Source organism: Protopterus annectens, chromosome 2.part1 (genome assembly GCF_019279795.1).
Source record: "Protopterus annectens isolate FY-2018-M chromosome 2.part1, PAN1.0, whole genome shotgun sequence".
NCBI lineage: Eukaryota > Metazoa > Chordata > Ceratodontiformes > Protopteridae > Protopterus > Protopterus annectens.
In genome coordinates, this window is record NC_056729.1 from 1899922430 (window position 1) to 1899935299 (window position 12870).

The following is a 12870-nucleotide window of genomic DNA, read 5'->3' on the forward strand; positions in this document are numbered from 1 at the left end:
TTTATTTGTGGTGTTCCATGCCTACCATTGTGTATTATGCTGTAAACCTGATTTCTATTACATTGTGATTTTATGACATTTTTATATAATTTCTTTATATTACAGCTTCCGCACACATGCCCTGCGGTTCTGCTGTGCGTTACTGTGGACATGACATTAAATGTTGTTATTTACGTGTTGTGCATCTTTTCTTATGCCATTGGCTGTGTATTTCGCCGTTGGCATATGTTCACGTTGTGATACCTGGGTCTGGCCCTCTTCCATAGCTCCGATGTTATGTTTTAGAAAATGTAAACCGTGTTTTTTGGTTTACATTTCCGTGGGCTTACGCTATGCCTGCACCACTTCATGAATCGCTATATGCCTTCATTTGCATGGTGCAACACTGCACATGGGGTAATTTGCATACCTACACCGGGGGCTGCGCAGATCTGGCATACGCCGGTAGTGCACGTGGAATTAGATCGTACCTGAATCGCTCAGCGGCCATATTTGGCATTATAACGCCTACGCTATGCATGCGCCTGGCGCAAGCTTCATGAATCCTGGGGAAAGTTTATTAAGACTTCATTCGACAGACCGGTTTCAGCCTGGGTTTAACCTGGCCTTCTTCAGTGAAATGAAAAACACAAAGATGAATATAAAAAGTCTTAAATGCTGAAAAACAAATGAAAGAAAAAATACGATAGGCTGACATAAAGCATCACAAAAATACCTCATAAATATTCATTAAGCCCTGGATTAAACAGAGCACCCAGTTTAGTAATCCATTTCTTTTCTTTGATATTAAGTTTGTGGATCCAACCAGATTTATGGGTTCGATCCCCAATAAGTTTGTCAATAATAATAAAATGAAATTTAGCTGTCTGGTGTTTGAGTGTATGTTTATATAATGCATTAGTTGTTCTTTTACATTTTATATCACTCAAATGCTCAGACATGCGTAGTCTAAATGGTCAAGAGGTCTGGCCAATATAAAATGATTGACAGCTGCAACTTGCCATGTAAATAGCCCAGTCAGTGTTACATTTAGCAAAAAATTTGATTTCATACACTGTACTGCAATTTTTGCTACTAAATTTCTTGGATTTCAAAATATGTTTACAATTAGTACAATGGCCGCAAGGAAAACAGCCAGTAAGTTTGTCACCCATAATGGTAGTTTGATACAACTGGGGTAACATGGAATCAGAATGGTGTTTGTAATGAGTGAAATGAGCTCCTAAATTTTTTCCTTTTCTGAAAGAGGATGAACAGACATCGGGAACCAAAGTATTAATTGCAGCATCTGCCTTCAATATATTCCAGTTGTCCTTGACAATATCCATAAATCTATTGGTGTTTCTACCAAAAGTTGTAGTGAAACGTAATGTATTTTTAGACAATGGTTTGTTCTTATATGTCAATAGGTCCTGTCTGCTGAGATCCGATGCATGATTTTGTGCCATGGTAACAACCAGGACTGTAGCCCCTACTGATGAATCTATCATATAAATCCTGGCAATGATATTGATAACTATGATCATCCGAGCAATTGCATCTGATTCTAATGAATTGTGATTTGGGAATGTTTCTGGCAATGTGTTTTGGATGATAGCTGGAGGCGTGGAGTAAAGTATTATATTCTGGAAACTTCCTATATACCTCAGTATTCAAGATATGATCCTCTTTTCTGGTGACCAAAACATCCAGGAATGTGATGGAATCACGATCATAACTGATTGTGAACTGTATTCCCCATTTGTTATCATTTAAGTATTCCATGAATTCATTAAGATAATCAGTATCAGATCTCCACACCATCCAGCAATCATCCAAATACCTCCACCAGATATCAATTTCTGGCAAAAACAAATTATGAGTATCATCATAAATCAGCATCTCCTTAATATAAGCCATGAATAAATCAGCATAGACGTGGGGCAAAAGATGCCCCCATAGCAGTGCCCTTAATCTGTAGATAACATTCCTTATCATAAAAAAATACATTTTTCGTCGGCACATGCTCGGTAAGATTGATCAAAAAAGTATTAAAGCCAGGTTGATAGATATTTGATTTACAGAGCCAATATTTGATGGCATCCAGACCAGCCCAATGGGGAATATTGGTGTATAATGAACTTACATCAAGTGTACATAACCACCAACTTTCCTCAATTTGCATATCATTAATAATGCTTAGAAATTGGGTGGTATCTTGAATCCTGGATCTAACCCAGGAAAGAAAAGGTTTGAGATGTCTGGTCAAAAATTCAGAAAGGGGCTCAGTTAATGATCCAATACCCGACACAATGGGTCTACCTGGTGGATGAAAAAAATCTTTATGTATCTTGGGTAAAAAGTAAATATACTGTCTGACAGGATCAGCGATAGTAAGATGTCTAAGAGTTTTAGATGTTATGATACCATTGTCAACTGCAGAATGTAAGAAACTGTCAATTTGTTGTTTAAACATAAAGGTGGGGTCAAGTGGCATTTTAGTGTAATACCTGGCATCACCCAATTGCTTGTGTGCCTCGATATCATAATCGGTCCAATCCATCACAACCACTGCCCCACCCTTATCAGCATTAAGAATAACAAGTTCCTTATTCTGCACAAGTTCATTCAAACAGGATAAGTCAGTATCAGACATATTGTTCGGCATAGGTGGGCTGATATTGAACACAAAATGTAAATCACTAAGTACACTACGTAAAAAAAGATTTACAGAGGGATGCATCGGAGGTGTAAAAGAGGAGGCATGATATTTAAAGTCATCCAAACTCTGTTGTTCTGCCCCTTTATCCTGAAAGAACAATTTAAGGTTAATTAATCTGCAAAATGTGAATAAATCTTGCGCAAAAGTGTCTTCGGGTACAAAAAAGCCAGGTATAAAAGATAAACATTTATTAAGCAGAGATATTTGTTCCGGTGTTAGTACAGTACTGGAAATGTTACAGACATTGTTAACAACAACAGAATTTACTTGTTCGTTAATACTTCCATGAGATTCTGTAGACTTGTAACTCTTTTTGTGCTTTCTGCCCCCTCTCCTCCCCCGGTGTGGTCTAAAGGGGATGAATAATTTTTACGTTTAGGAGTAGGGGACTCCATGATATGCTGTGTTTCAGTGTCCGTGCCCGATGATGTGTCATAGTCAGTAGTGTCAGTGTGATTACCACGTCCTTTCAAAATAGAACACGGACGTATCCTTTTAGAATTGGGTATGTTCCTACTGTGCATATCTTGAAACCTGACATGTCTAGTGTATTTGAAGGGTTGTCCTCTCTCGTAATCCGATTGATCACGAGAAAATTTTTTAAGTTTCCTTTCCTTGAGCTGAGCATCAAAATTTAGCAGATCTGAACTGAGTTTAGATAATAATGCAGGAAAAAATGTATCATTCTGATACTGATTACAATCATCTATAAGTTGTGACACCTTAGTGGTTTCTTTATCTATAACCCTAGTGTAATACTTCGATAAAGATTCAACAAACTTCATGGAGCATTCTTGTTGGATAGATAACCACTCTGTAATTTAAATATAATCAGGATCTGCAACTAGGGGTTGAATTTTTACTCTAAGACCCCTTGGACTCATACCTTTGACCAAATAGGCCTTAAATAATTTGGAGTGCCAAACAAAAGACCTAAGTGCTTTCATATTTTTGTTTAAATAACTAAATAGTTTGTCACAGCATTGTTCAGGCTTCATGGAACTATTATTCCCTGTACCATTTGTGGCCTCACCAATTCCGAAAGGTGCAAGATCATCCCTATCAGATGATAAATTCAAGAATATTTTATTTAGGTCCATGATTGATGTTAAATCAATCAATCACAATATTGAAAACAACCACGCCCTGTATAAAAGATCAATAGATCAACAATTGGACAATAATGGCAACAATTCAATATTATTCAAATGTTAGCCACGTCCAATACAGGACAATAATGGTATAATAAACAGTTAAGTGAAAATATAATAATATTATCCAATGTAGAACACTAATTAAATATCAAACCAATCAAGTAAAGGTTTGATGTTAGGCACTCCAAAGATGACTATTGTTAAAATATACTCATATGAATAAGTCAATGATATGTCGTCCAAGAGGTAAAAGAGAAAAAATGGAAAATATATGTATAAACATATAATAAGTAAACCCTGAAAGGTTTTTCAACAGCCCATGAATGGTAAACAGATTATATCAATTAAACCATCCAAGAAGGCAATATCTGGAAGGTTGACACATGTAACACCCATACAAATAGACAAAGTCAAAAGTAAGGTTATAGGTTTCAAGATATGATATAGCCAAACCATTTATAAATACTATTAAATGGTATTTACATCATATTTCTAATAGGCTAACATCAAAACAGATTAGATAAAAGTATAATATGTCCACGAATCATAGAACATTCCTATACTCTTAAGGAAAAAGAATTTGCATGGACTGTGAAAAACAAAATTGTCCTGGAATAAATGCAATTATACCAAATGGTCTGGAGGTAAAAAGATATTGGCAAACATAAATAGGACTGAGGAAATTATCCAAATATTATTGTTAATTCAAATACTTATGCCAATAAAAAATATTCCAAGTTTCAGATAAAACACCAAAACATAGATATATAAATCATATTTAGCATAGCCTATAAGAAGAACTGTGATTACTGTAGTTAGATATCCAAAATCTAAAGTACTGAAATCACAAGAAATTGTACCAATGTAGCTGTATTAGACATCAGAACATTCATCATATACAATCCAAACACCCTCATTCAGTTCCTAAATTTAGGAGCTCATTTCAATCATTACAAACACCATTCTGATTCCATGTTACCCCAGTTGTATCAAACTACCATTATGGGTGACAAACTTACTGGCTGTTTTCCTTGCGGCCATTGTACTAATTGTAAACATATTTTGAAATCCAAGGAATTTAGTAGCAAAAATTGCAGTACAGTGTATGACATCAAATTTTTTGCTAATTGTAACACTGACTGGGCTATTTACATGGCAAGTTGCAGCTGTCAATCATTTTATATTGGTCAGACCTCTCGACCATTTAGGCTACGCATGTCTGAGCTTTTGAGTGATATAAAATATAAAAGAACAACTAATGCATTATATAAACATACACTCAAACACCAGACAGCTAAATTTCATTTTATTATTATTGACAAACTTATTGGGGATCGAACCCATAAATCTGGTTGGCACCACAAACTTAATATCAAAGAAAAGAAATGGATTACTAAACTGGGTGCTCTGTTTAATCCAGGGCTTAATGAATATTTATGAGGTATTTTTGTGATGCTTTATGTCAGCCTATCATATTTTTTCTTTCATTTGTTTTTCAGTATTTAAGACTTTTTATATTCATCTTTGTGTTTTTCATTTCACTGAAGAAGGCCAGGTTAAACCCAGGCCGAAACCGGTCTGTCGAATGAAGTCTTAATAAACTTTATCATTCTCCACAGTCTACTTGTTGCTGGCTATTATTACTTCTCATTTTTTTTATATCACAAAAATCTGGCATTTTAGCAGGGGTGTGTAAACTTTTTATATCCACTCTATATTAGGCACAGACAGCCAAGATATTAGCTGCACAGGGTATCAGGCAGTATAAACTGCTTTGTGTTTGATACTGGCTTGTATCCTTTGTCCCTATAAGAAGTGTTGACCAGTTTCTTACAAACAGTTTCTAAATGGCTTGTTCTGTATATTTCTTCCTGTTACTCTAGTAATAGGAAAACTTTGCCAAGGCAGTTCAGCCAACATTCTACAAGAGGCATTGGAAGTACTCTGACATTTCATATGGGTGTGAATCGGCAAACCCCTTTTAGGCAGCAGTCTGGTCTTTAATACAGATCTTTTCTAGATATTACAGACCAACATTCTTTACAGGTTAGGATATAATTTGCATGCACAATTTTGTAATATATGTCGCAGTGTGTCACTATTTCATAGTCTTTCACCCCTGCTTGGTATGTTTTGGGAATCCTCCCCAGTGATGACTACAAAAGTCACCCATATGGACTGCAGAAGGCAGATGTATAAACAACTTGGTGCATACTACTCCCTCTATTCACCAGAACTCTTGCAGAATTCTGGGCTGGGGTGGGTACCTTTTCTGAACTCCATCTATTATCGATGGAGGCACCTACAGAAGCATGCCTCTGCTCTGGTTTGGGTCATATCTCAGTTTAACAGAATACAGAATCTGTCTTTTTCCTGATCTTAGGCAAGAAAAAAAATAAAGATGCTGAAGCCTTCTTTCTCTTCATACTCAATAAATACTGACATCCCAAGGAGGAAGGAGGAGTCCCATAAACCAGAAAGGAGAGGTTGCACAATTTCGGCAGTTAGGCAGATATCAGACCTCATTTTTGCCAGTGTTTCCATTGGTGATGACGTAATAGTGACCATATTTGCATATCTAGTTTCATGGGAAGTTCTTTTGACATCTATACTTTCCATCAACTGCACCATTAGCAGACAAACTCTTGTCCAGTTCTGCCTTCTTATATGCAACTTCAAAAGTGATACTTTTAGCCCTTGCAGTCACTTTTCCATGGAGAACAGCTTAAAAATCATAACTTCCTTTACTCAAATGTCTGCAACTTTTGTTTTACAGCTCAGAGAGGTGCACGCTAATGGGTAGTAAGGTATTCTCCAAAACTTCTAGAAAACGTCTGCCCTACCAACACCACTGCACTCCTGACCCCCATTATCTTTAAATGTCACACCAGAATAGATTTTCACCTGGTTGTTACTGTCTTCTGTTTCTTTTTAGTTGTCTTTAGAATTGTTTTCTTTGTTATAAATAAATCCATATACAGAAGTCTCTATGGCTTTTCTTGAGGTAACTCTTAAATTGATGGTATTTAGGCTTTATCCACTGAGGGGGTGGGGTTTGCATACTTTGACTGCACCTGCAATATTATGCTGTTATGCCTTTGTGACTAAAAATAAAAATCTAAGGTGTGTGTGTGTGTGTGTGTGTGTGTGTGTGTGTGTGTGTGTGTGTGTGTGTGTGTGTGTGTCTGTGTCTGTGTCTGTGTGTGTCTGTGTCTGTGTGTGGGTATGTGCAGTTCTTTTAGTAGATAAATGTTATGTATTTTGACACAGTGAATAAGATTTATCTTTTTGCCATACAGATATAGTATTTAGGGTTCCGTCCTGACCTCTGAATACTGCTCATTTGTAATATACATGTTTGTTGTGTGCCCCTGTATTATGTCCAGGTAATTCCCATCTTCCAGCAACCTTGGTAAATTGGCTACTCAGAATTATCCATTTATTTGATTTACCCCTATCCTTAGCCCAGGACATGGCTGAAAAAGACCTTAAAAGTTCACTTGATTAACAAAGTAAAGGACTTAAAGATACTGACTCATCTTTTTACATGTACCCCAGGATTCAATAAACTCCTTGTAGGCTCCACATACACGGATACGCAAACTGGGGGCTGTTGTTAAAGTTACCCTCTCACATACTAATCCACTGAAATTAACTATCTGTCTAGTAAACTGTGGGTGTCCTAAAAACTGTCCCAAGGTAAATGCTAAAAAGTATATTATCATCATGTTGATAAGCCAACCCCTCATATTATCATAATGTACAGACAACACATCACTTCAAAATAAAGATTTAGTCAGAGACCTAGGTACTTGGGTTAATAACTACCTCTGAGTGATCTTGTGACAATGGTTGTCAGGAAATCTTTTCATTTAGTGCAGCTAATGACCAAAGGAATATTATCAAGGTCTAAAGAGATAATTCCTACCTTATACTCAGCATTTATCAGACTAATTAATAGGCATATTGCCCCTTTAGGATGTATCTCTCTAAATATATCAAACAATTGGAAATATCCATAAGTTCCTAAACAAAAAGACCACAGGTCTGATGTCCCTGAACAACCAAGAGGGAGGCTGGAAGTTATATCAGTTTCTCATTTTCACTTACTGTGCCATTAGAGACCTGTTTGTCTTATACACCCTGTGTCTTCATAAGTCCAGCATCTCCACCAGTACCAGAACCAAGGACCTAAATCTTCACCAATGGATAAGTAAAACCAGTGTAAGGACAGGTTTACAACCAAATGTTCTCAAACTTCTACAATAAACTTCCCCTGCATATAAGCAGTGTGACTCACTGCTGTTATTTAAACATAACCAAGATGGCTGGATGAGGATCCACAAATGTATTCTGGGATTGACTCATATGGTCTTCATGAAGAGAGGAAGTGGGGCATGATGGAGGGTACTGGCAAGATATAAATGGTCATATATATGTATGGAGAGAAAGGGATATGAGTATATTACCAAATACATTTTGAGAACAATCATCGGAACTCAATCTGTTGATCTCTTCAAATCAAAACTCACTTAACCAAACAATTATAAAAAAAAATCGAACCTCAACCAATCACAGTAGAGAAATAAATGCTCTCCTTTTTCAATAAGTTAAATAAAACCCTAACAAAACCACTAGTCCAAGTTTGTTTGAACAGTGATACTGTTAGGGGGAAAAGGTTCTTTGTGAGGTAATGTGCAGGGTTGGGCTTAGAGGCATGGGCAGTGTTAGGGATAGTATTAGCACACGTGACAAAGGATGGCCGGGGGTAGAAGAGCATAAGATAGTGAATAGTTTCTATGGTTTCCTTGCTAAGAAGAAATGTATGTTAGCTTTATGTTTTGATATCTTTCTATGTGCCCTTGCTGCTAAATTTGTTTAAAAGTATAACCTGCTCAAGAAATCTGCTTATTCAGTTTTCTTTTGAACTTGTTCTGAAAATAGTATTTTATACAATAGTTTCAATCTCACTTGGGCTATAGTTCCAACATTGCGATTTATACACAAAACATTTTAGATTTTCAGTAGTTGCTTGGATTCTAGTTACAGAGACAAAATGATTTAATGCCATAAAATTCATTGCTGGCTAATAACATTTAATTATGTATTTTAAGTAACTGGAAATATTAGTATAAATTGGCTCACAAAACCTTCTAAGATGCCCAATAAAATACTACTAGTGGTGGTTAGACCGGTGATAAAAGAGATGTCAACAGTGCTGCCCTAAAGTGTCTTATTCTGTGGTTACTATTGCTAGCTCATGATACAGCTTATGTAGTATTGAGTGCTTCACACACAGTAAGGATCGTATATAGCTGCAACAGAAATTGAAGCAATTTTAGTTAATGTGTATTTTAGTTAACCTTAGAAAAAAGCCCAAATGTTTGATTCTCTGTTCATGAATAATTCCATTTGTTATGTATTGAAAATGGTATGCTTTGGGAGTATCCACAAATACTGTTACTAGGAAAGGACTTCAGTCTGATCCCACAGGTAGTATACTAGGCTTGCATTCCAGAAGACCATTGCAGAGCTTATCCCAAATTAGCACTTGCCCCAAAACTTGTTCTGGTCATGTGACTTGTTCAAGGTCACACAGTAGGCAAATGATGGCTGAGAGAATCAACTTCTGCACCCAAGGAACTACAACTCCCAGCCTTAACCCTTTGATCCCTCTGCCTTGGATATATTTTAGGGATACTATTAAATGATTGAAGATGCATTCTTTCGAATGCCTCTTGATCGAACTTGAAAGCACAAAAAGGCAAAATAACAAAATGGCATGTAAGCAAATTCTTTCCACGGGAAAGAAATTGCTTGGCTACTTCTGTTACTTTGCCATTTTTTGTGATTGTAGTGCGATCTCAGAGTTGGCATATTAAAGTAGGGGAGGTGAGGGATGAAGCCCCCCACTTTATGTAATATTTTTAATTTTTTTTTTTTTTTGTGGAACAGAGATTTTTTTCCCTTGGAAAATAAATCATTGTTTTAAGCATCCAAGATTGTAAGCTTTCACTTACATGGGTTTGATAAATAATTGTTCACTTTTTTAAGCATTCGATGATTTAACATAGACCTATATTTTATAAGCTATGTCATATCAGACATTGAACATGAATCTTTGAGAGTTTTATTTAATCTTAGTGCCATTTAAGGAGAGGTAGGAACAATACAGCGTGAGGGACTGTAGTTAAATTGAATATCATTGCATCTTGTTGGCAAAAAAATCAGTATGGCATAGTTTTTGTATTACACAGCTGAGCAACTCACTTAACCAGAACCAATGCTCCTGGGCTGAGTCTGAAAAAAGGTTGCAGAGATCAGTACTCTGCCCAAATAAACAAGTAAATTAAAACAAATAAATATTAACTCACTCTATTGGTGAATTTTAAATTGAACTCATTTATCATGCATTTATCTGCCTTGTTGATGGTGCTTTTTTTGTCATGTTTACTCATTCTGATAATTTTAATAATCATTATAACCTATGGACTATGTTGAGTTTTATCATTCCTAATTAATCATTATTCTTGCAGTGTTATTAGAACAACTCAGAATACAGCAGATGGGCTTAGTAACAGTCATATATTTCTCTGTCAGTGACTTAGTATTCCTTATAAGATACTGTACAGTTTAGAGTTTTGGATGTCCAAACACCCATTTAATGGTCTCCAGATAAATTGGTCATCTCTTATGTGATGCTGTTGTTTTATTTTCCAAGACACACTGCCTTGTTTTGACAAGCAGTGCTTTAATGTACATAGTGGGCCAGATTCCAAAAGATTGGCTCTTTGTGTAAGTGTCATCCTCAAGTGTAAGCGTGTCCTGATCCCAAAAGTTTTGATCTTAGTGTGACTTTCTTTGGAATAAGGCCTATGTATAAACTGGTTTTCACCAGGGGACGAATTCCAAAAGATGGTGTCTCAGTATAAGTTATTGTACTGCAGTATAACACACCAGAGTAAGTCACTTATACTGAGAGCAAGTCTTTTGGAATCAGGCCCAGTGTTTCAGGTAAAACTTACAGAAACACTTTCTTTCTGAAACTGGTCTCATTAGTTGCCAGTGTCTATTGTTAAAACATGCTTACAGCCCTCCAGTGCATTATTTCGACATGGTAATTACAACCTGCTTCAGCAGCCCTTTTGCTTAAGTCTACACCAGCTCACCTTGTTGTTTCTCTTTATCCTTCCCACCTCACCCCACATTTTCAGCTGAGCTTAGACAAATGAGAAGATGCATGTCAATCAAAATTAATGGTTTTCAAAGTTTGTAATTCGTTCATTAGCTAGGAAGCTGACCAAGACATTAATATGCGATGATTCCATATTATTGAGCAAAACATTCATTTATAATATTAGCAGTGATTACAAATCATTGCCTGAAGCTGCCTTTTCCAGAATTCTGTACCCATCTGCTGACATCAATAAAATTTAAAAATGGATTTGTTACAGAGAGTATTGTTCTTAGCATATGGAAGGAAACCCCAAACATCACTGTGAATACAAAAAATGCTCAGTGAGGGCCTCTCTGTAGGTGAACCATGGCAAGTTATTTTTTTTTATAGGTCTCTCTGTCTCTCTCACATGTGCAAGCGCGCACACACACACACACACACACACACACACACACACACACACACACACACACGCACACACACACACACACACACACACACACACACACACACACACACACACACACACACACACACACAGTAAACAACAAAACCTGGATTCACAAAACAGAATGGAATGGATCTTGTTGCTGATACTGCAGGATGTAGTCTGGAAAAAAACAACGGTTGTATAATATGCCTTTTGCTTCCTGCTGTATCCCACCAAGAAATGATATTGCTAAATGAAAGCATATAACCTGTAAAAATTATCTTGAACACAGACTGTCCCATAGTCCTTAGTTTATTAAACCTGTATAGGTAAAATCTGGCCAGCTGTTTTATTGTTGTAATTATCTTGAACACAGACTGTGCCTCAGTCCTTAGTTTGTTATTAAACCTGTATAAGTAAAATCTGGACAGCTGTTTTATTGTCGTAATTATCTTGAACACAGACTGTCCCACAGTCCTTAGTTTGTTATTAAACCTGTATAAGTAAAATATGGACAACTGTTTTATTGTCGTAATTATCTTGAACACAGACTGTCCCATAGTCCTTAGTTTGTTATTAAACCTGTATAAGTAAAATCTGGACAGCTGTTTTATTGTCGTAATTATCTTGAACACAGACTGTCCCACAGTCCTTAGTTTGTTATTAAACCTGTATAAGTAAAATATGGCCAGCTGTTTTATTGTTCATAGGTTCATAGGTTCATAGGTTCATACTAGGCTATCTGCCCTGGGGCAATTATAAGCTTAGCCCGATTCTGTATGGCTTACGCCACCCCTTGATTTGAGTATACTGTGCCCTTTTTAAGGTTTAGTTTACTGTGCCTCTGTCTAATAGTGACACGGGAGTAATCCCTGGGATAAACCTATGATCCCCCATCCACCTATTGAGATTCTTCTTGAAGAGATTCAGTGAGGTGCTCTGCCTCACATGAACTGGAATTCTATTCCAGAGTGAAGGGAGCCTCTGGGTTATGAACCTGTCTCTCCAGCAAGTTCTATTTATTTCTGTGCTGAGGTTCAAGTCCCTCGAGCGTGTGGCTCTAAGGGATTTAGATTTACTGAGGTGGAGCATGTCCATTAATTCTGGATTTGACATAGCTTTGTATGTCAGGCATAGATCGCCTCGAAGTAGGCGGTATGCAACTGAGTAGAGCTGGAGTTTTTTTAACCGAGCAGCATATGGCATATGTTTGAGGCCCTTGATCCTCTTGGTGAGATACTTTTGGGGTCTTTCTAATTGCTGCAGGTGTCAGGTAAGGTACATCCCAAAAGGGGCATTGTATTCTATGATGGGCCTGATGAGGGATGAATAAAGGGGCATGATTACCTCTCTTGATCTAGATGTGAAACCCTTTGTGATGAGGTGGGCTATGTAGAATGTCTTTCTA